Raw genomic sequence first — 21,925 nt, forward strand, 5'->3', positions numbered from 1 at the left:
GCCTTACTAACTATGTTACTATGTTACTATGATTAGATACACGTCGCAGCACAGAATAGTGAAAGATACACGGTCTGATGTCCTGATGAGGAGCAACAGTGAGAGACAGGGTCGGAGCAGCACAGAGCCTCCCCCATCCCCCTCTGTAGCTCCCGATAAGAGGACATCAGACCACAGCACTTCATCCTCTAGTGATTCTAGAGATTAGAGCCAGGGCACCAGGCAGCATAGAAGAGGACAGGGAACGGCCGCTGCTGACAGTGTGAAAGGAGAGACAGATGGAGCTGTCCCTCCTATAACAGCGCAGCTCTCAAGTCACAGTGGAGCTCACAGATACACTCACTGTGGGCTGAAGAAAGATGGCGCCGATCTCCTGCCTCTGCTGTGATGTGGAGACAGCCCAGGGGGCGTGGCCGGATCACAGCAGGGAACAGCTCAATGATCGGTATGTGGTCGGACGCAGACCGCAGTCTCCTATGCCCAGGGCTGCAGTATTTGCAGAGTGTAAGTGTCGTGCTGGGACTCATGGAAAATGGACTCATTGCTGGCCACCTTAGAAGTCTCCAGTGTTTTCTCTAAAACCATTTTCTAGTGCTTTTTGAAGTGTGTTTTGGGTCATTGTCCTGCTGGAAGACCCATGACCTTTGAGGGAGACCCAGCTTTCTCACACTGGGCCCTACATTATGCTGCAATATTTGTTGGTAGTCTTCCGACTTCATTATGCCATGCACATGGTCAAGCAGTCCAGTGCCAGAGGCAGCAAAGCAACCCCAAAACATCAGGGAACCTCCGCCATGTTTGACTGTAGGGACCATGTTCTTTTCTTTGAATGCCTCTTTTTTTCTCCTGTAAACTCTATGTTGATGCCGTTGCCCAAAAAGCTCTACTTTTGTCTCATCTGACCAGAGAGCATTCTTCCAAAACGTTTTATGCTTTTACAGGTAAGTTTTGGCAAACTCCAGCCTGGCTTTTTTATGTCTCGGGGTAAGAAATGGGGTCTTCCTGGGTCTCCTACCATACAGTCCCTTTTCAATCAGACGCCGACGGATAGTACAGGTTGACACTGTTGTACCCTCGGACTGCAGGGCAGCTTGAACTTGTTTGGATGTTAGTTGAGGTTCTTTATCCAACATCCGCACAATCTTGCGCTGAAATCTCGTCAATTTTTCTTGTCCGTCCACATCTAGGGAGGTTAGCCACAGTGCCATGTGTTGTGAATTCTGTTGTCGGGCTTCCTCCTGTGGTCATGAATGGTACTTCGGCTGGTTCTATCCATGGAATTCCTCTGATGGCTGTGGGTGTTTCTGAGTTTCCTTCCACAGGTGATGAGGTTAATTCGTTAGCTGCTGCTCTATTTAACTCCACTTAGATCTTTGCTCCATGCCACCTGTCAATGTTCCAGTATTGGTCTTGTTCCCTCCTGGATCGTACTTGTGACCTGTCTTCCCAGCAGAAGCTAAGTGCCTGCGTGTTTTTCTCTGGTTTGCTTTTTTTCTGTCCAGCTTGATATTTTGTTTGTCTGCTTGCTGGAAGCTCTGGGACGCAGAGGGAGCACCTCCGCACCGTGAGTCGGTGCGGAGGGTCTTTTTGCGCCCTCTGCGTGGTCTTTTTGTAGGTTTTTGTGCTGACCGCAAAGCTACCTTTCCTATCCTCGGTCTGTTCAGTAAAGGTACCGTCACACATAGCGACGCTGCAGCGATACCGACAACGATCCGGATCGCTGCAGCGTCGCTGTTTGGTCGCTGGAGAGCTGTCACACAGACAGCTCTCCAGCGACCAACGATCCCGAGGTCCCCGGTAACCAGGGTAAACATCGGGTAACTAAGCGCAGGGCCGCGCTAAGTAACCCGATGTTTAGCCTGGTTACCATCCTAAAAAGTAAAAAAACAAACGCTACATACTTACCTACAGCCGTCTGTCCTCGGCGCTCTGCTTCTCTGGTCTGGCTGTGAGCGCCGGGCAGCCAGAAAGCAGAGCGGTGACGTCACCGCTCTGCTTTCCGGCTGACCGACGCTCACAGCCAGAGCAGGAGGAGAGCAGAGCACAGCGCTGGAGGACAGACGGCTGTAGGTAAGTATGTACTGTTTGTTTTTTTACTTTTAGGATGGTAACCATGGTAAACATCGGGTTACTAAGCGCGGCCCTGCACTTAGTTACCCGATGTTTACCCTGGTTACCAGCAAAGACATCGCTGAATCGGTGTCACACACGCCGATTCAGCGATGTCTACGGGGAGTCCAGCGACGAAATAAAGTTCTGGACCTTCTTCCCCGACCAGCGATCTCCCAGCAGGGGCCTGATCGCTGCTGCCTGTCACACTGGACGATATCGCTAGCGAGGACGCTGCAACGTCACGGATCGCTAGCGATATCGTCTAGTGTGACAGTACCTTAAGTCGGGCCTCACTTTGCTAAATCTATTTAATCTCTGTGTTTGTATTTTCATCTTTACTCACAGTCATTATATGTGGGGGGCTGCCTTTTCCTTTGGGGAATTTCTCTGAGGCAAGGTAGGCTTTATTTTTTCTATCTTCAGGGCTAGCTAGTTCCTTAGGCTGTGCCGAGTTGCATAGGGAGCGTTAGGAGCAATCCACGGCTATTTCTACTGTGTTTGATAGGATTAGGGATTGCGGTCAGCAGAGTTCCCACGTCCCAGAGCTCGTCCAATATTATCAGTAACTATCAGGTCATTCCGTGTGCTCTTAACCACCAGGTCCATTATTGTCCTGACCACTAGGTCATAACAGCCATGGGGTTTAAACTTCTTGAGGACACTGCGCACGGTAGACACAGGAACATTCAGGTCTTTGGAGATGGACTTGTAGCCTTGAGATTGCTCATGCTTCCTCACAATTTGGTTTCTCAAGTCCTCAGACAGTTCTTTGGTCTTCTTTCTTTTCTCCATGCTCAATGTGGTACACACAAGGACACAGGACAGAGGTTGAGTCAACTTTAAGGTACCTTCACACTAAACAACTTCACAACGATATCGCTAGCGATCCGTGACGTTGCAGCATCCTCGCTAGCGATATCGTTGTGTTTGACACGCAGCAGCGATCAGGATCCTGCTGTGATGTCATTGGTCGCTGCAGAAAGTCCAGAACTTTATTTCGTCGCTGGACTCCCTGCAGACATCACTGAATCGGCGTGTGTGACACCAATTCAGCGATGTCTTCACTGGTAACCAGGGTAAACATCGGGTTACTAAGCGCAGGGCCGCGCTTAGTAACCCGATGTTTACCCTGGTTACCAGCGTAAAAGTAAAAAAAAAAAAAAAACACACACTACATACTTACCTACAGCTGTCTGTCCCCGGCGCTCTGCTTCCTGCACTGGCTGTGAGCGCCGGTCAGCCGAAAAGCAGAGCGGTGACGTCACCGCTCTGCTTTCCGGCCACTGTGCTCACAGCCAGTGTAGGAGGAGTGCAGAGAAGCAGAGCGCCGGGGACAGACAGCGGTAGGCAAGTATGTAGTGTTTGTTTTTTTTTTACTTTTACGCTGGTAACCAGGGTAAACATCGGGTTACTAAGCGCGGCCCTGCGCTTAGTAACCCGATGTTTACCCTGGTTACCGGGGACCTCAGGATCGTTGGTCGCTGGAGAGCTGTCTGTGTGACAGCTCTCCAGCGACCAAACAGCGACGCTGCAGCGATCCGGATCGTTGTCGGTATCGCTGCAGCGTCGCTTAGTGTGAAGGTACCTTTAATCCATGTGAAATGGCTGCAAGTGTGATTTAGTTATTGCCAACACCTGTTGGGTGCCACAGGTAAGTTACAGGTGCTGTTAATTACACAAATTAGAGAAACATCACATGATTTTTCGAACAGTGCCAATACTTTTGTCCACCCCCTTTTTTATGCTTGGTGTGAAATTATATCCAATTTGGCTTTAGGACAATTCTTTTTGTGTTTTTTCATTTAAGACAAATTAAATGAAGATAATACGAAAGAATGTGTTTGCAATCATTTTCAGGAAGAAACTAAGTATTAACGTCTCCCTTATACTGAATTGCTGACTGAGGTACGAGTTAACCCTTTTTAAATATCTACATGGAGGGCATGGCAGAAGTTACGTCAGCACTACCAGCTCTCTTACTGGATGTCTCTTCCCCTACCACTTATTGGTAATCCCCACTTTCAGGATGGGTACTCTTACCCCATCTACCAGTGGTACTCCCAAGGAATAATATTAAATACTTCGTCCACTCTGAGGAACGACAGATACACTCAATAGAAGAGTTGAAATGTAAATATCCCACCGCCATTCTCCCTCCATTTCATAACTTTTACCTTGCAAGTATTGTAACAAAAGTACTAACATCTTTCTGAACATGAATGGAGACCATCCGTGCTTAGATGGTTCAGTAAAACTAATTCTCCATCTGGCCAAATAGCCAATAATTACAAATTCATCCATGCAGCCCTCGTCTATGAACAATTACAATTTCTGCTAACAAAACGGCAGATCAAAGACCCCAGCTTGTCCTGCAACACCATTCTGAAAGCTCTAGACCAAACCTACAAATTCATCCCTTCAGCCCGTTCCTTAGAAAGGAGACTGAAAATCTGTCATGGTTCCTACCTCACTCTGCAAAAGGGTCATAGAATGGGGCTGTACACAACTTCCAAGTGTTTATAACCCCTTTCTGCCAGCTAATGGGATAGTTCGTCAGCTGGCAGACTCTCTCCCTCTTTGAGGTGGGCTCCGGCGGTGAGCCAACTCAAAGCCACGACATGTCAGCTGTTATCAACAGCTGACATATGGTCGTGAGCGGAATTGCGATACGCCCGCGTCCATTAACTAGTTAAATGCTGCTGTCAAACTGACAGCAGCATTTAACAAGCGCCGCCGGCAGCGCTTGCACCGCTGACTCCAATCACATGATCGGGAGTCATCGGTGCATTGCCATAACAATCTGAGGTCTCCTTGAGACCTCCATGGTTAATGATGACAGATTGCTGTGAGCGCCACCCTGTGGCCGGCACTCAAAGCAATGCTGCATTTCCGCTACATAGAGGTGATCTGTGCTTCACCTCTATGTAGCAGAGGCGTGTAGTGCACGCTTCTAGCCTCCTATGGAGGCTATTGAAGCATGCAAAAATAAATAAAATATATAGATGTCCAAATCACCCCCCTTTCGCCCCAATCAAAATAAAATAAAAAATATGCATGGATTAACCAGATCAACAGCAAAATTAAGTTTTTTTGGTCTCTTTCCTGGGGCTGTGGGAGAGGGACCTCCTCCTGTCAGATGAACAGGGATCAATTGATCGTGTCCCATTGTGGACACGATATATTGATGACATCTTCATCTGGCAGGGCACATCCGTCGACCTTGAGCAATATATGTCTCGACTGAATGGCAACGACAGGAACATCCATCTCACCTTTACATCTAATGTTGAGTCTATTGACTTCTTGGATGTTACGATCAAGAGAGGCCCTATGGGTAACTAATACTGATATCTTTCGTAAAAAAACATCAACAAATACCGTATTACATGCCTCCTCTGGACATCCAGCCCATATGATTAGATCAATTCCAGTGGGGCAGTTCCTTCGACAGACGGATTTGCTCCACCGATTGTGATTTTAAAAAAAAAGAGCTGACGAATTAAGGAGACTGTTCAGAGAACGGGGATACAGCGGTAGATCTATTAAAAGGGCTTACTTGAGAGCCAAACACACCACGCGTGAAAGCTTAATCTATGGTTCTCGAGATCGTCCAAGGGGTGGAAATATAGGCAAGATGAGGTTTATTACCACCTTTAGCACAAAATCTAATCAGGTATGTCAGATTTTAGAAAAAGCTTGTCCTATATTGATGGTGGATTCCACCATCAAGAAGTTTCTCCCCGATTGGCCATCCTTAACATTCAGACATGCTAAAAACCTCAGGGACCACTTAGTCCGTAGCCATTATGTGAGTCAGCAACCTAGAACTTTTTTTTAGATGGATTTGCACCCAGGCCTGGTTCTAGTCCGCGTGGCCGTTGTGTCGCTTGCCCCAATGTGGAAAGATGTAATTCTTTCCTCAATTCACAGGGCACTAAATCCTATTCGATCAGACAACATATTACATGTACCACCCGATATGTTGTCTACTATGCTACGTGTCCTTGCGGACTGATTTATGTAGGCCTTACCACCAACCAGCTTAAAGTTCGCATTAGAGAGCACGATCTAGGGATACAGGCGGCCTCCGGCCACACGGATAGAACTACACTTAAACCCCTGCCAAGGCATTTCAAGGAATATCATGGGTGCAATGCGACATTGAGGGTCAGGGGTATTGATACCTTAAAAATTAACATCAGGGGTGGTCAGCTGTCCAAGAGACTTGCTAAACTTGAGACCCAATGGATATGGCGTCTCCAAACTGTTCACCCCAATGGATTTAATGAAAATTTGTAATTTGCCCCATATCTTTAATCCACTGCTTGCTGCTTTCCCTTCCCCGATGTGTATCCTCCGCATGTTTGTGTTTTATTTGGTTTTAATGGATTTTATTCTTTTTTAGTACTTTGGACCATTACACGTGATAATTGGCGATTGCCGTGGTGAATTGGAAGAGGACATCTTTTATGGACTACCATCAAGGGCCCTTGAAGATGTTACGACTGACAACATGGGGGTATACATGAGGTTGGGCAACTGCCCTTGTTTATATAGAATGTGATACGCTCTTTGGACTACAGTTGTTGTATTTACACGTTTGTGGGTCATATGTTTGTCTGCACGTGCATTTTACAATTATGATACTTTGTTCTGCACAATGAGTTGGTTACCAATTTATTAAATATGCATATGTGAGCATATGTGTACGCATATATGTGAGCCATTATATGTATATTTTATGTGTATGTATACGGACATTTACGATGACACTACTCGATTATTATGCCCATTACCTTTGCTGTACTGCTATATAGTTGTAAGCATTGTTTGCTTGCCCACTATGTGTTGCTATGGTATAAATCCCTTTGTACCCAGTATCTAAGGATATGTACGTAGGTCTCTACATGTGCCACTAGTTTTATACTATATATTATCCACAGTTGACTGCCATCTATAAATATCTTCCCTATATTAGATTTACCTTTGTGTTTGTTTAGTAGGGCTGCTGCTGGGATATATAGGGTTTATATTTAAATCTCTGCCAAGATGGCTGCAATACACTGTGTACATATAGTATTTATTGTCTTCAATAAGATGGCTGCGGCTCATGGACTGCGCACGCTCATCCATAGTTTACATCAAACATGGCCACTTTATTCCATCTGCGCATGTCCGCCCATGTCCTCACCAAGATGGCGGTTTAGTTACTTCATTCATATACTACACATGTCATTTCCGGTTGTGGTTACTGCAGTGCCGCTGTCCCTGGATCACATGGGGCCCCTGTGGTTCCAGGTTACGCGGCCGTGCGGGCCAGAGACCGTGAATCAAGACTTTGAGTACAAACATTTCCGGTCCTGTAAGTATAAATTTTAATCCAGCTACACATCTACACACCCCTTGAGGAAGGCATTCACCGAAACGCGCGTCGGGGGGGACTGTTTGGTGCACACATACCATTGCTACTGAACTACTGGTATGTATATACATTCATCATGGATACCTCAGTTTATCATTGCAGTTGATTGCGGATACCTAATTAACCATTTTTTATATATATATTATGCATTAACGCTGCCATGATTTATTGTGTATGATATATTTGTGTGCTCCTTTCCCCATCAGATTGTACGTGCTGCGGATGGCATGGGGGGGTGGGAGTTACTTCCCAATTTGCCGTTTTACACCTGTTATGTTTAAATAAAGTTTTTTGTATATTTCTGTAATTTCGACTTCTGACTGCGTTTTTCTGGATCTTTTTTGTTCTCATTTAATATGCAGTTTGTCCGATATGGTCCTATCCAGTCTTTTATTATTCGACTAGATGGTGGCCCGATTCTAACGCATCAGGTATTCTAGAATATGCATGTCCATGTAGTATATTGCACAGCCCACGTAGTATATTGCCCAGCCACGTAGTCTATTGCCTACCCACGTAGTATATTGCCTAGCCCACATAGTATATTGCCCAGAGCCACGTAGTATATTGCAGAGCGATTTAGTATACAGCACAGAGCTACGCAGTATATTGCCCAACTACGTAGTATATTGCCCAGCCACACATGTCACAAGTTAAAAAATAAACATATACTCACCTTCCGAGGGCCCCTTGTATTTCGGTCACATGACCGTGACGTCATGGCAGGTCCTTTTCGTGCAGGCGCGCAGGGCCTGTGTTGATATCGCGGTCATATGACCGTGACATCATGGCAGGTCCTTCTCCCATACCATCGTTGGCACCGGAACCTGTCGGCTGCATGGAGAGGTCACCGGAGCGTCGCGAAAGGTGAGTATATGAGGTTTTATTTATTTTATGATTTTTAACATTAGTTGTTTTTACTATTGACGCTACATAGGCAGCATCAATAGTAAAAACTTGGTCACACAGGATTAATAGCGGCGGTAACGCAGTGAGTCAACCCGCTGCATAACGCGGTCCGTTACCACTGGCATTAACCCTGTGTGAGCGGTGACTGCGGGGAGTATGGAGCGGGCGCTGACTGCAGGGGAGGGACTAAATCGGACTGTGGCAGTCGCTGATTGGTCGCGGCAGCCATGACAGACAGCGGCCGGAACCAATGAATATCCGTGACAGACAGAAGGACAGACAGACAGATAGACGGAAGTGACCCATAGACAATTATATAGTAGATTATTCATCCAGTACTTTGGTTTCTGATATGGTACTATTGACTGGAATGTTTACCATTAAAGGGAACCTGTCACCCCGAAAATCGCGGGTGAGGTAAGCCCACCGGCATCAGGGGATTATCTACAGCATTCCGATGTTACCTGAAAGAGGAGAAAAAGACGTTATATTATACTCACCCAGGGGCGGTCCCGCTGCTGGTCCGGTCAAACGGGCGTCTCTGGTCCGCTGCGGCGCCTCCCATCTTCATTACAAGACGTCCTCTTCTGATCTTCAGCCACGGCTTCGGCGCAGGCGTACTTTGCTCTGCCCTGTTGAGGGCAGACAAAGTACTGCAGTGCGCAGGCGCCGGGCCTCTGACCTTTCCGGCGCCTGCGCACTGCAGTACTATCCTCTGCCCTCAAGAGGGCAGAGCAAAGTACGCCTGCGCCTGAGCCGTGGCTGAAGATCAGAAGAGGACGTCTTGTAATTTAGATGGGAGGCGCCGTAGCGGACCAGAGACGCCCATCCGACCTGACCAGCAGTGGGACCGCCCCTGGGTGAGTATAAATATAACGTCTTTCTCCTCTTTCAGGTAACATCGGGGGCTTATCTACAGCATTACTGTACTACAGCATTACTTGAAGCATGCAAAAATAAAATATATAGAAGTCCAAATCACCCCCCTTTCGCCCTAATCAAAAATAAAAAATATGCATGGATTAACCAGATCAAAAGGGCAAAAATAAGTTTTTTGGGCTCCGTGATATTGCATTAAAATGCAATAACGGGCAATCAAAACAACGTATCTGCACAAAAGTGGTATCACTAAAAACGTCAGCTCGGCAAGCAAAAAAAAGCCCTCACCCAACCACCACTTAAAATAACTAAAAGAGCCTAGACATGTTTGGTGTTTATGAACTCATAAGGACCTGGAGAATCATAATGGCAGGTCAGTTTTAACATTTAGCGAACCTATCAAAAAAGCCAAACAAAACAAAAAAATCTCAAATGTGGTATTGCACTTTTTTTGCAATTTCATCACACTTGGAATTTTTTTCCCATTTTGTTACACGACATGGTAAAACCAATGGTAAAATAAGATATGGCTGTGGATAGAAGGGGAGCAAAAAACGATACAGCTCCGGGGGTAAAATACCATTTCCCAGAGGCCAACCTGTTCCATTGCTTGTGGGCATGCCCGGTCATTAGACCATTTTGGGAGAGAGTACAGCGATTCACTGTTAAACATCTGACTAACTATTGCATTTGGTGGCGGCAGCCGATGCGAAGGCCATTTTATAGACATGGATCCATGATCATGCCCCTCCTTTAAAAATCTTTCTAGAGAAACTTTTGTTTTTGCTTTAGATGGGTTGAGGCCTCTAACATAAAGAGGGAAGGGCACAGGCCTTTTTCGAAACTTGGGAGAGCTTCACCTCTCTGCTACCACAAAGCATTCAGAGCGATATTAAGACCCGTTTTCAGCTGACGATCTGGTACCAGGAGCAACTACTACTGGGGCAGACACCTGTGCAATGATATATATTATATTGACGAAAACAGCCGCACTCAGGTTTGGATTTTTTGAATGCATAACAGGAGCAAAGAGTTTATTCAAGTCACCACAATGTTAAGGCAATTAAGAGAGGTACTCCGTGATTCTTACTTTATACCCAAGTAGGTAACGTTTCGACCCCGTGGTGGGTCTTTGTCAAACCTCACGTGAGAGAGGATAGGAATCGCAAAACGGAGATGCAGTGTAGAAGAATCTGGAGAAATTCCCAGTACGGACTATAGTTAATGCATGTGAAGATCTGGAATGGCATGGAAGGGGTATGTCCCTGGAAATACTGTAGGAGCTGGAGCGGTGCCTGGCTGGCGTCACCACCAGTCAGTGACACACCTGTGGTGTCAACAGTCACTGCACCCATAGATTAATTCATTTAGAGGTTTAGTTTGTAAAATGGGGATCTGCTATTCTGGTACCTCAGGGGCTCTGCCAATGTAACATGGTACCCTCAAACAAACAAGTGCAGCAAAATCTGCACTGTAGTATGGCACCACTTCCCTTCTGAGCTTTGCACTGGGGTAAAAAAAAAAAAAATAATGATTTGTGGGAATATTTATTATTTTTTTTTTCACAGCTTATAAACTTCCGTGAAGCACCTAGGGGTTTAACCCCTTCATGACCCAGCCTATTTTGACCTTAAAGACCTGGCCGTTTTTTGTAATTCTGACCAGTTTCCCTTTATGAGGTAATAACTCAGGAACGCTTCAACGAATCCTAGCGGTTCTGAGATTGTTTCTTCATGACATATTGGACTTCATGTTAGTGGTAAATTTAGGTCGATAATTTTTGTGTTTGTGAAAAAAATGGAAATTTGGCAAAAAATTTGAAAACTTTGCAATTTTCAAATTTTGAATTTTTATTCTGTTAAACAAGAGAGTTGTGACACAAAATAGTTAATAACATTACCCACATGTTTACTTTACATCACCATAATTTTGGAAACAAATTTCTTTTTTGCTAGGAAGTTATAAGGGTTAAAATTTGACCAGCGATTTCTCATGTTTACAGCAAAATTTACAAAACCATTTTTTTTTTTTAAGGACCACCTCACATTTGAAGTTTGAGGGGTCTATATGGCTGAAAATACCCTAAAGTGACGCCATTCTAAAAACTTCACCCCTCAAGGTGCACAAAACCACATTCAAGAAGTTTATTAACCCTTAAGGTGCTTCACAGCATCAGAAGCAACATGGAAGGAAAAAAAAACAACATTTAACTTTTTCGTCACAAAAATGATGTTTTAGCAACAATTTTTTTTATTTTCCCAAAGGTAAAAAGAGAAACTGGACACCAAACGTTATTGTACAATTTGTCCTGAGTACACCGATACCCCATATGTGGGGGGGAACCAATGTTTGGGCGCACGACAGGGCTCGGAAGGGAAGGAGCGCCATTTGATTTTTTCAATGAAAAATTGGCTCCAATCTTTAGCGGACACCATGTCGCATTTGGAGAGCCCCTGTGTGCCTAAACATTGGAGCTCCCCCACAAGTGACCCCATTTTGGAAACTAGACCCCCCAAGGAGCTTATCTAGAAGCATAGTGAGCACGTTGAACCCCCAGGTGCTTCAAAAATTGATCCGTAAATATGAAAAAGTACTTTTTTTTCTCAAAAAAATTCTTTTATCCTCAATTTTTTCATTTTCACATGGGTAACGGGATAAAATTGATCCTAAAATGTGTTGAGCAATTTCTCCTGAGTACATCGATACCTCATATGTGGTCACAAACCACTGTTTGTGCACACGGCAAGGCTCAGAAGGGAAGGAGCGCCATTTGAGTTTGTCCCTAGTACGCTGATACCCCATATGTGGGGGGGGGGGGGGGGGGGAGGACCACTGTTTGGGCACACCTCGGGGCTCGGAAGGGAAGTAGTGACTTTTGAAATGCAGACTTTGATGGAATGGTCTGCGGGTGTCACGATGCGTTTGCAGAGACCCTGATGTGCCTAAACAGTAGAAACCCCCCACAAGTGACCCCATTTTGTAAACTAGACCCCCCAAGGAACTTATCTAGATATGTGGTGAGCACTTTGAACCCCCCAGTGCTTCACAGAAGTTTACAACGCAGAGCCGTGAAAATAAAAAATCATGTTTCTTTCCTCAAAAATTATGTTTTAGCAAGCAATTTTTTAATTTTCACAAGGGTAACAGGAGAAATTGGACCCCAATAATTGTTGCCCATTTTGTCCTGAGTATGCTGGTACCCAATATGTGGGGGTAAACCACTATTTGGGCGCACGTCGGGGCTTGGAAGGGAGGGAGCACCATTTGACTTTGATAGCAAGATTGACTGGAATCAATGGTGGCGCCATGTTGCGTTTGGAGACCCCTGATGTGCCGTAACAGTGGAAACCCCTCAATTCTAACCACAACCCTAACCCCAACACACCCCTAATCCTAACCCTAATCTCAAACCTAACCCCAACACACCCCTAACCCTAACCACAGCCTAATCTTAACCCCATTTCCAACCCTAGCCCTAATTCTAACCCTAAGGCTATGTGCACACGTTGCGGATTCGTGTGAGATTTTTCCGGACCATTTTTGAAAAATCCGCAGGTAAAAGGCACTGCGTTTTACCTGCAGATTTACCGCGGATTTCCAGTGTTTTTTGTGCGGATTTCACCTGTGGATTCCTAATGAGGAACAGGTGTAAAACGCTGTGGAATCCGCACAAAGAATTGACATGCTGCGGAAAATACAACACAGCGTTTCCGCGTGGTATTGTCCGCACCATGGGCACAGCGGATTTGGTTTTCCATAGGTTTACATGGTACTGTAAACCTGATGGAAAACTGCTACGAATCCGCAGCGGCCAATCCACTGCGGATCCGCAGCCAAATCCGCTGCAGATCCGCAGCCAAATCCGCACAAAACCTAATTCTAACCCTAATTCTAGCCATAACCCTAAGGCCAGGTTCACATTGCGCTAGCAGCAGCCCATTCAGCACATACGCTAACGGCTGCTAGCGCAAGTGCCAACGTTTGCATCGTGCTAGCACAGATAGAGCATCTGCTAGCTCTATATGCGCTAGCAGTGACGGACCCGGAAACGCTGCAGCCCGTGTCTCCGGGTCCGTCACTCAATGACGGCACATCCCTAGCGTACACCCATTGTGGGCGTGCGCTAGTGATGCGTCCGACATTGCTATCAATGGCGGCCGTAACGGACTACGTTACACCGCGTTTATGCCGTGGTGTAACGTAGTCCGTCTAACGGACTGCTTAGACGCAGTGTGAACTAACCCCAACCCTAGTGGGGCAAAGAAAAAAAAAATTATTTTATTATTGTCTCTACCTATGGGGGTGATAAAGGGGTGGGGGGGGGTATTTATTATTTTTTTTATTTTGATCGCTGTGAGAATCTATCACTGCGATCAAAATGTACCTCTAATGAATCTGCCGGCCGGCAGATTTCGGCGGACGCACTGCGCATGCACCCGCCATTTTGGAAGACTGCGGCGCCCATCGAACAGACGGATGGACACAGGTCGGTAAGTATGAGGGTGATCGGACAGGAGGACGGAGGGGAGCGGAGGACAGAATTTGACCGGACGGAGGACCAGAGGGGAGGCGATCGGTGGCGGTAAGGGGGGGGTCAGATCACGAGCTCCAGCCATGGCTGATGCTATTGCAGCATCGGCCATGGCTGGATTGTAATATTTCACCAATTTTCATTGGAGCCACCCCCCCCCCCCGGGCTAAAGTACCACTCCCCCTGTCCCTGCAGGCCGGGTGAAATTACAGTTAACCCCCTTTCACCCGGCCTGCAGGATCGCAATCCGGCCATGATGCATATGCTGCGTCACAAGTCGGATTGGCACAGGTTTTCATGACGCATACGGTGCGTCAAAGGTCGGGAAGGGGTTAAGGGGCTCAATACACATCTAGACAAGTTCCCTAAGGGGGTCTAGTTTCCAAAATGGTTTCGCTTGTGGGGGGGGGGGATTTCCACTGTTTAGGCATGCCATGTAGCGTTTGGAGAGCCCATGTTTTGTGTGACATGAATGATTTAGGCTACGTTCACATTAGCGACTTGCGGTGGTGCGTCGGGCGCAGCAGCGGCAACGCATGCGTCATGCGCCCCTATATTTAACATGGGGGCGCATGTACATGCGTTTGCATGCGCTTTGCGATGCATGCGTTTTTTTTGCCGCAAGCGTTAGGGCGCAGCAAGATGCATTTTTTTGTGTCCAAAATTTGGCAAAAAAGGGCGCATGCGTCGCAAAATGATGCGTTTTAGTGCGTTTTTGTTTGTGTTACGTCGCCGATGCAACATCGCACAACGCAAATGTGAACGTAGCCTAAAGGGCATTAAAAGTGAATGTGCTACATTTTTTCGCAAATAAACAAAAAACAGGCTTTGGGGTGAACAGGTTAAAATATTAGACTGTCAAAAAGGGGAAGGCCCCTGGCCCCGATGGCCATTTATTACCAAAAATTTACTGAAATTCTCTCACCCCATGTCAAAAAATTTGGAGACGCCTTTTCTTCATGGCTCAAAGATGCCCCCAGAGTTCCTGGTTTCTCATGTTACAGTCCTGCCCAAGCCTAAAAAAGACCATTTACTGACCAAGAACTTCAAGCCTATTTCTTACTAAACGTGGATTTAAAAATATTTACTGCAATCATTACAAGTAGAATAAATGGCATACTGCCCTCTCTTATCCACAGGGATCAGGTGGGGTTCATACCGTCTAGGCAGGCCCCGGACAGTATCAGACGCAATCTTAACCTTATCCACACTGCAAATTCTCGCAAGGAACAACTTTTAATACTAGCCTTGGACATTGAGAAGGCGTTCGACTCGCTCTCCTGGAATTACCTCTTCCATGTCCTATCTAAATTTGGCTTCACTCAGGAGTTTTGTAGAGTGTATTAAATTACTTTATGACTACCCCACAGCATATTTAAAACTCCCAACATTGAATCCTTCACCCATATCTATCCAACGTAGTACCAGACAGGGATGCCCTCTCTCCCCGGCGCTATTCGCTTTAGCCATGTAGCCTCTGACAGAAGACATTAGAACAAATCAGAACATTACTGGATTATCCAACCTAGGCGACCAATACAAGGTAAGCCTGTTCGCAGACGACCTCCTTTTGGCTATTACCAACCCTCATACAACGATTCCCAATCTCCTTTCACTGCTTCATATATTTGAGGACATCTCAGGACTTAAAATCAATATAGATAAAGCGGAGGCACGCTTTATTAATACTAGTAAAGCTGTACAAGATACTATCACTTCCCAATTTAAATCTGCAAAGAGGGATAATTACCTAACCTACTTGGGAATTAATATTACAACAAATAGAACGACCCTTTTTAAGTGGAACTTATCCAGAATCTCCATACTGACTTATCTAGATGGGCATCACTGAATCTATCTTGGCTAGGTAGGATTCATACAATAAAAATGGTGACTCTTCCACGGTTCCTATACCTTTTTAGATCCCTCCCAATACCGATTTCAGCTAAAACATTTTCTAGCCTTCACGCTACAATCTCTAAATTTGTATGGCAGAACAAAAGGGCAAGAATCCCTCAAAAATTAATGTTCTTCCATAGGAGACATGGAGGAGTTTCGCTCCCAAATCTCTCTCTATACTACAAAGCTGCACAAATAGCACAAGTAACAAATATTTGCGCCCAAAATAACAAACCAAGGTGGGTCCACTTTGAGTCACATCTCATTAGGCCTGGTAGAGAAAGCGGCTTAATGTGGTCTACAGGAAAAATCCCCAAAAAACTCTTTATAACAGCATCTTATACAGCTCACTCCTTCAATTTATGGAGAAGAGTTAGATTCAAATATTCATTGCAATCTGATCCCTCACCTTTGACCTCTATATTAGGTAACCGGATGTTCACTCCAGGTCTCAATTCACATTTGTTCGCATGGTGGATATTAAGGGGAATTACCACAATAAAACACCTATGTAATCCTTTCAATGTTCTGATGGATAGAGCAGAATTCATAAGGAAGTTTGAACCCCCGATTAGAGAAACAATGCACATCAATCAAGTTTTACACTTTGCTGGTAGTCTAACCTATGGTAGACGCCCAGTTCCTGTCTCCAGTTTTGAACAAAAGTGCCTTTTCGATCCAATGGGTAGAGGGACGATATCACTGCTTTATTCAATTACAAACCCACCCCATGATCAGGAGAAATTAAGATTCATGAGACAGTGGGAGGAGTTGGGTGTCGAGCTGCCGGTGGAGGCTTGGAGGAGGTGCTGCGATACGCTGTCCAAGGGCAGTCATCAATCCTCATTAGTAGAGACCTCGGTCAAAGTCCTTCACAGGACCTATCTGGTACCAACTAAACTCCATAGCATATTCCCGAATGCCTCAAACTTATGCTTTCGAGGATGTAACTTACCCAGGGATATGAAACACATATGGTGGACATACCCAGTGGTATCCAATTTATGCCAAAAGATAAATCTTCTAGTAGACCAATTGGCTGGGAGAAAAACCAGTCTGGACGCCGCTGTTTTTCTCCTTGGGGCGAGACACCCGACTCGTCCTAAAAGTCTATTTAAGTTGGTTACTTTCCTCTTTATGGCTACTAAAATACACATTGCTTCGAAGTGGAGGTCCCCCACGTTGTCGCTACATTTGGTTAAGGAAAGGATGAATAAAATCATGCTTTATGAACGCATTGAGGCTACCAGAAATGATATGTGGGATCAGTTTTTTAAGATATGGAGCCCATGGATGGACCTGCAGCCTAATCTCCTCTTGAGTCAGACTCTGCGTCTGTCCCCATAGTGGGTTGAACCTGTGTGGACAATGATCGATATAAATTAAAGTGTAAATACAGTTCCCCTTTCCCCTAATGTTTCTTCCCTATGTTGTCTTTGTATTGTCTTCCCCTACGTCCATAATAAGTTTGTGTTCTTACATTTCTCAGTTATAGACTCCCCTGTGAGGGAGCACATTCACATTTAAATTTTGTTCCGTAATTGATGAAGTTGAAATTTCAATAAAAAAATTTTTTTAAACTAAAATATTAGACCGTCTTGTTAGGATAGTGGCCACAGGGATCAGACATGGAGGTAGAGCAGAAAGCGGTTACAGTTCACACTCACTATACCAGTAATCCCCAACTCCAGTCCTAAAGAGCCACCGAGAAGACATGCTTCACAGGTTTCCTTAGAATTGCACCAGTTAGTGCCTCACCTGCACAGGCAATAATCCCATCACCTTGGCTGTTGTGCGGCTCGGACTTATATATAACCACAAGTCAGTTCAGATAAATAGTTCAGTTGCAAATCTTTATTCACTACATAGTGGAAGGTGTCAAAAACAATAAAAAAAAAAAAATAAAAAAAAATGGATTAATGTAAATCACAGTTAAGATCCCATGGAGTTGTGGAGTTGGAATGATGCCCAAAATCAAAATGGAAAATGAAGTTTACAGGCTGACCCAATTTCAGTGGAAATGCCTCAAGGCAAGAAAACGATGCTCAGTAGTGCGTGTGGCCTCCACGTGCCTGTATGACCTCCCTACAATGCCTGGGCATGCTCCTAATAAGGCGGTGGGTGGTCTCCTGGGGGGGGGGGGGGGGGGAAGATCTCCCAGACCTGGACTAAAGCATCCGCCAACTCCTGGACAGTCCGTGGTGCAATGTTACGTTGGTGGATGATGCGAGACATGATGTCCTAGATGTGTTCAATCGGATTCAGGTCAGGGGAACGGGCGGGCCAGTCAACACTTCCTGCCATGGTTTAAGAGGAAAAACCGTGCTTTCCGCAGCAAGATCATTTTCATGCACGATAATGCACCGTCTCATGCTGCAAAAAACACATCTGCATCTCTGGCTGCTACGGGCATAAAAGAGGACAAACTTATGATGTGGCCACGATCTTCCCCTGACCTCAACCCCATTGAGAACCTCTGGAGCATCAACAAAAGGAGTGTCTATGATGGCAGGAGGCAGTTCACATCTAAACAACAGCTCTGGGAGGGTATTCTGTTCACAAGCAAAACAATTGAAGCAGAAACCATCCAAAAACTGACAAATTCAACGGACAAGAGAGTGCAGAAGCTTCTTTCGAACAAGGGGTCCTATGTGCAAATGTAACATCACCTAGAATAAAGTTTTCACATTTTGTAATAAGCTGATAATTATCAAAATTAAATTAAATAAAAAAAGGTTGAAAACTCTGCGGTGCATAATAATTTGCAACATGCATTTTTGAGTGTTTATTTATTTTTAAAAGATACTGTTTTCATAGGCAGTTTGTTCCAAAACATTGCAATTATACTAGAATAGTAGATGACTGGAAAACAACAATGACTGCAATTCAGATAGGCAATTTAGAGAAAATATGAGGACATATTATTTGCATAATAATTTGGAACACAAGTGTATATAGTTACATAGTTATTAAGGTTGAAGGAAGACTAAGTCCATCTAGTTCAACCCATAGCCTAACCTAACATGCCCTAACATGTTGATCCAGAGGAAGGCAAAAAAAAACCATGTGGCAAAGAGTAAAAGCTTAGTCACACTAAACAACTTACCAACGATACGACCTGGCCGTGATCGTTGGCAAGCCGTTGTGTGGTCGCTGGGGAGCTGTCACACAGACAGCTCTCTCCAGCGACCAACGATCAGGGGAGCGACTTCGGCATCGTTGAAACGGTCTTCAATGATGCCGAAGTCCCCCTGCAGCACCCGGGTAACCATCGGGTTACTAAGTGCAGGGCCGCGCTTAGTAACCCGATATTTACCCTGGTTACCATTGTAAAAGAATTTTAAAAAAACAAAAAACACCACTATATACTCACATTCTGATGTCTGTCACGTCCCCTGGCGTCCACAGGCCGTAAAGCAGAGCACACGCTGTTACTGCCGGCGCTGACAGTCAGTGCAGGGAAGCTCTCGGCCAGAGCACGTGCATTAGCAGCGCTCCTGCCGAAAGCAGTTTCAACCATGTGTACACCGGGGACGTGACAGACCTCAGAATGTGAGTATGTACTGTTTTTTTGTTTTTGTTTTTGTTGTTTTTTTACTTTTACAATGGTAACCAGGGTAAATATCGGGTTACTAAGCGCGGCCCTGCGCTTAGTAACCCGACATTTACCCTGGTTACAAATGAACACATCGCTGGATCGGCGTCACACACGCCGATCCAGTGATGACAGCGGGTGATCAGCGACCAAAAAAATGGTCCTGATCATTCCCCAACGACCAACGATCTCCCAGCAGGGGCCTGATCGTTGGTCGCTGTCACACAACGAGATAGTTAGCGGGATTGTTGCTACGTCACCAAAAGCGTGATGTTGCAACGATATCGTTAACGATATCGTTATGTGTGACTCCAGCTTAAGCTCCACATTAGGGAAAAAAGAAATTCCTTCACGACTCAACATACGACAGTCAGACTAGTTCCCTGGATCAATGCCCTATCAAGGAATCTAGTATATATACCCTGCAACATTATACTTTTCAAGAAAGGCATCCAATCTCCTCTTAAAATTTAAGTAATGAATTACTCATTACAACATCATACGGCAGAGAGTTCCATAGTCTCACTGCTCTTACAGTAAAGAATCCGCGTCTGTTATTATGCTTAAACCTTCTTTCCTCCAGACGTGGAGGATGCCCCCTTGTCCCGGTCTCAGGTCTATGATTAAAAAGATCAGAAAGGTCTTTGTACTGTCCCCTCATATATTTATACATTAAAATAAGATCACCCCTTAGTCTTCGTTTTTCCAAACTAAATAGCCACAAGTGTAATAACCTATCTTGGTATTGCAGACCCCCAAGTCCTCTAATAACATTGGTCGCTCTTCTCTGCACCCGCTCTAGTTCAGCTATGTCTTTCTTATACACCGGAGACCAGAACTGTGCACAGTATTCTAAGTGTGGTCGAACTAGTGACTTGTACAGAGGTAAAATTACGTTCTCCTCATGAGCATCTATGCCCCTTTTAATGCAGTATATAATGCAATATAATTGTCTATGGGTCACTTCCGTCTTTCTGTCACGGATATTCATTGGTCGCTGCCTCTGTCTGTCAAGGAAATCCAAAATCGCTGATTGGTCGTGGCAAAACAATCAGCGACGGGCACAGTCCGGAAGAAAATTACCGCTCCTTACTCCCCGCAGTCACTGCCCGGCGCCCGCATACTCCCCTCCAGCCACCGCTAACACAGGGTTAATGCCGGCGGTAATGGACCGCGTTATGCTGTGGGTAACGCACTCGGTTACCGCCGCTATTAACCCTGAGTGTCCCCAACTTCTTACTATTGATGCTGCCTATGCGGCATCAATAGTAAAAAATCTAATGTTAAAAATAATAAAAAACCTGCTATACTCACCCTCCGTTGTCCGCAGAGCCGGCCGCCATCTTCCGTTCCCGGCGATGCATTGCGTAATTACCCAGAAGACTTAGTGGCCTTGCGAGACCGCTAAGTCATCTGGGAAATTTCGCAATGCATCCTGGGAACGTTAGATCGTGGCAGCCGCGCGCTACAAGGGGCCCTCGGATCCAAAGGGGAGTATGTTTATTTTTTAACCTGTGACATACGTGGATGGGCAATACACTACGTGGCTGGGAAATATACTACGTGGACATGCATATTCTAGAATACCCGATGCGTTAGAATCAGGCCACCATCTAGTACATACATATCACTGCACAACATATTCTTGGTGCTGAGTGGTTTCGTAACAGGTGGGTTTTCAGGTTTCTTTTGAAGGATGCAAAAGTAGTGGATAACCAGATGTGTTGGGGTACTGAATTCCAGAGGATGTATATGAGAAAACTCACTCTGAGGTCAGGACAGGATAATAATAATTATTATTATTTTTATTATTATTATTATTATATAGCGCCAACATATTCCACAGTGCTTTACAAATTATAGAGGGGATTTGTACAGACAATAGACATTACAGCATAACAAAAGTCACAGTTCAAAATGGATACTAAGAGGAGTGAGGGCCCTGCTCGCAAGCTTATATAGACTGAGGAAAAAGGGGAGACCCGAGAGGTGGATGGTAATTGCTTTCGTTGTTCGGACCAGCCATAGTGTAAGGATCGGGTGTTCATGTAAAGCTGCATGAACTAGTTAACAGCCCAAGTATGTAACAGTACAGACAGAGGCCATTAACTGTATAAAGTGCATGAGAACATGATGCGAGGAACCTGATTATTGTTTAAGTTTTGAATGGGCCAAACAGGGATAGTTAGGTTAATGCGTTGAGGCGGTAGGCCAATCTGAACAAACGAGTTTTTAGGGCACACTTAGATCTGTGGGGAGTAATTGTATTAACCTGGGTAGTGCATTCCAAAGAATTGGTGCAGCACGTAAAAAGTCTTGGAGATGGGAATGGGAGGTTCTGATTATTGAGGATGCTAACCTCAGGTCAATAGCAGAACGGAGAGCACGGGTAGGGTGGTAGACTGAGACCAGAGAGGAGATGTAGGGTGGTGCTGAGCCATGGAGTGCTTTGTGGATGATGGTAATAGTTTTCTACTGGATTCTGGAGTGGATGGGTAGCCAGTGTAATGACTGGCACAATGTAGAGGCATCAGTGTAACGGTAGATTAGTAGAGGGAGGGAACACGAGTTCAGTTTG

General features: G+C 45.2%; 1 protein-coding gene and 1 long non-coding RNA gene across 2 annotated transcripts in view; one reads left to right on the top strand and one right to left on the bottom strand.

The window, feature by feature from the left end:
- The window catches only part of LOC138657942 (uncharacterized), a 60,574-nt gene extending 52,775 nt beyond the window's left edge, over positions 1-7,799 (top strand). The window contains exon 4 of the long non-coding RNA XR_011317266.1: positions 6,518-7,799. This is a non-coding gene — a long non-coding RNA (uncharacterized lncRNA). The remainder of the gene's footprint in view (positions 1-6,517) is intronic.
- Positions 1-21,925, bottom strand: part of HMG20B (high mobility group 20B) — a 740,474-nt gene that overhangs the window by 676,782 nt on the left and 41,767 nt on the right. The window lies entirely within an intron of this gene.

This window comes from Ranitomeya imitator, chromosome 1 (assembly GCF_032444005.1).
Source record: "Ranitomeya imitator isolate aRanImi1 chromosome 1, aRanImi1.pri, whole genome shotgun sequence".
Classification (NCBI taxonomy): Eukaryota; Metazoa; Chordata; class Amphibia; order Anura; family Dendrobatidae; genus Ranitomeya; species Ranitomeya imitator.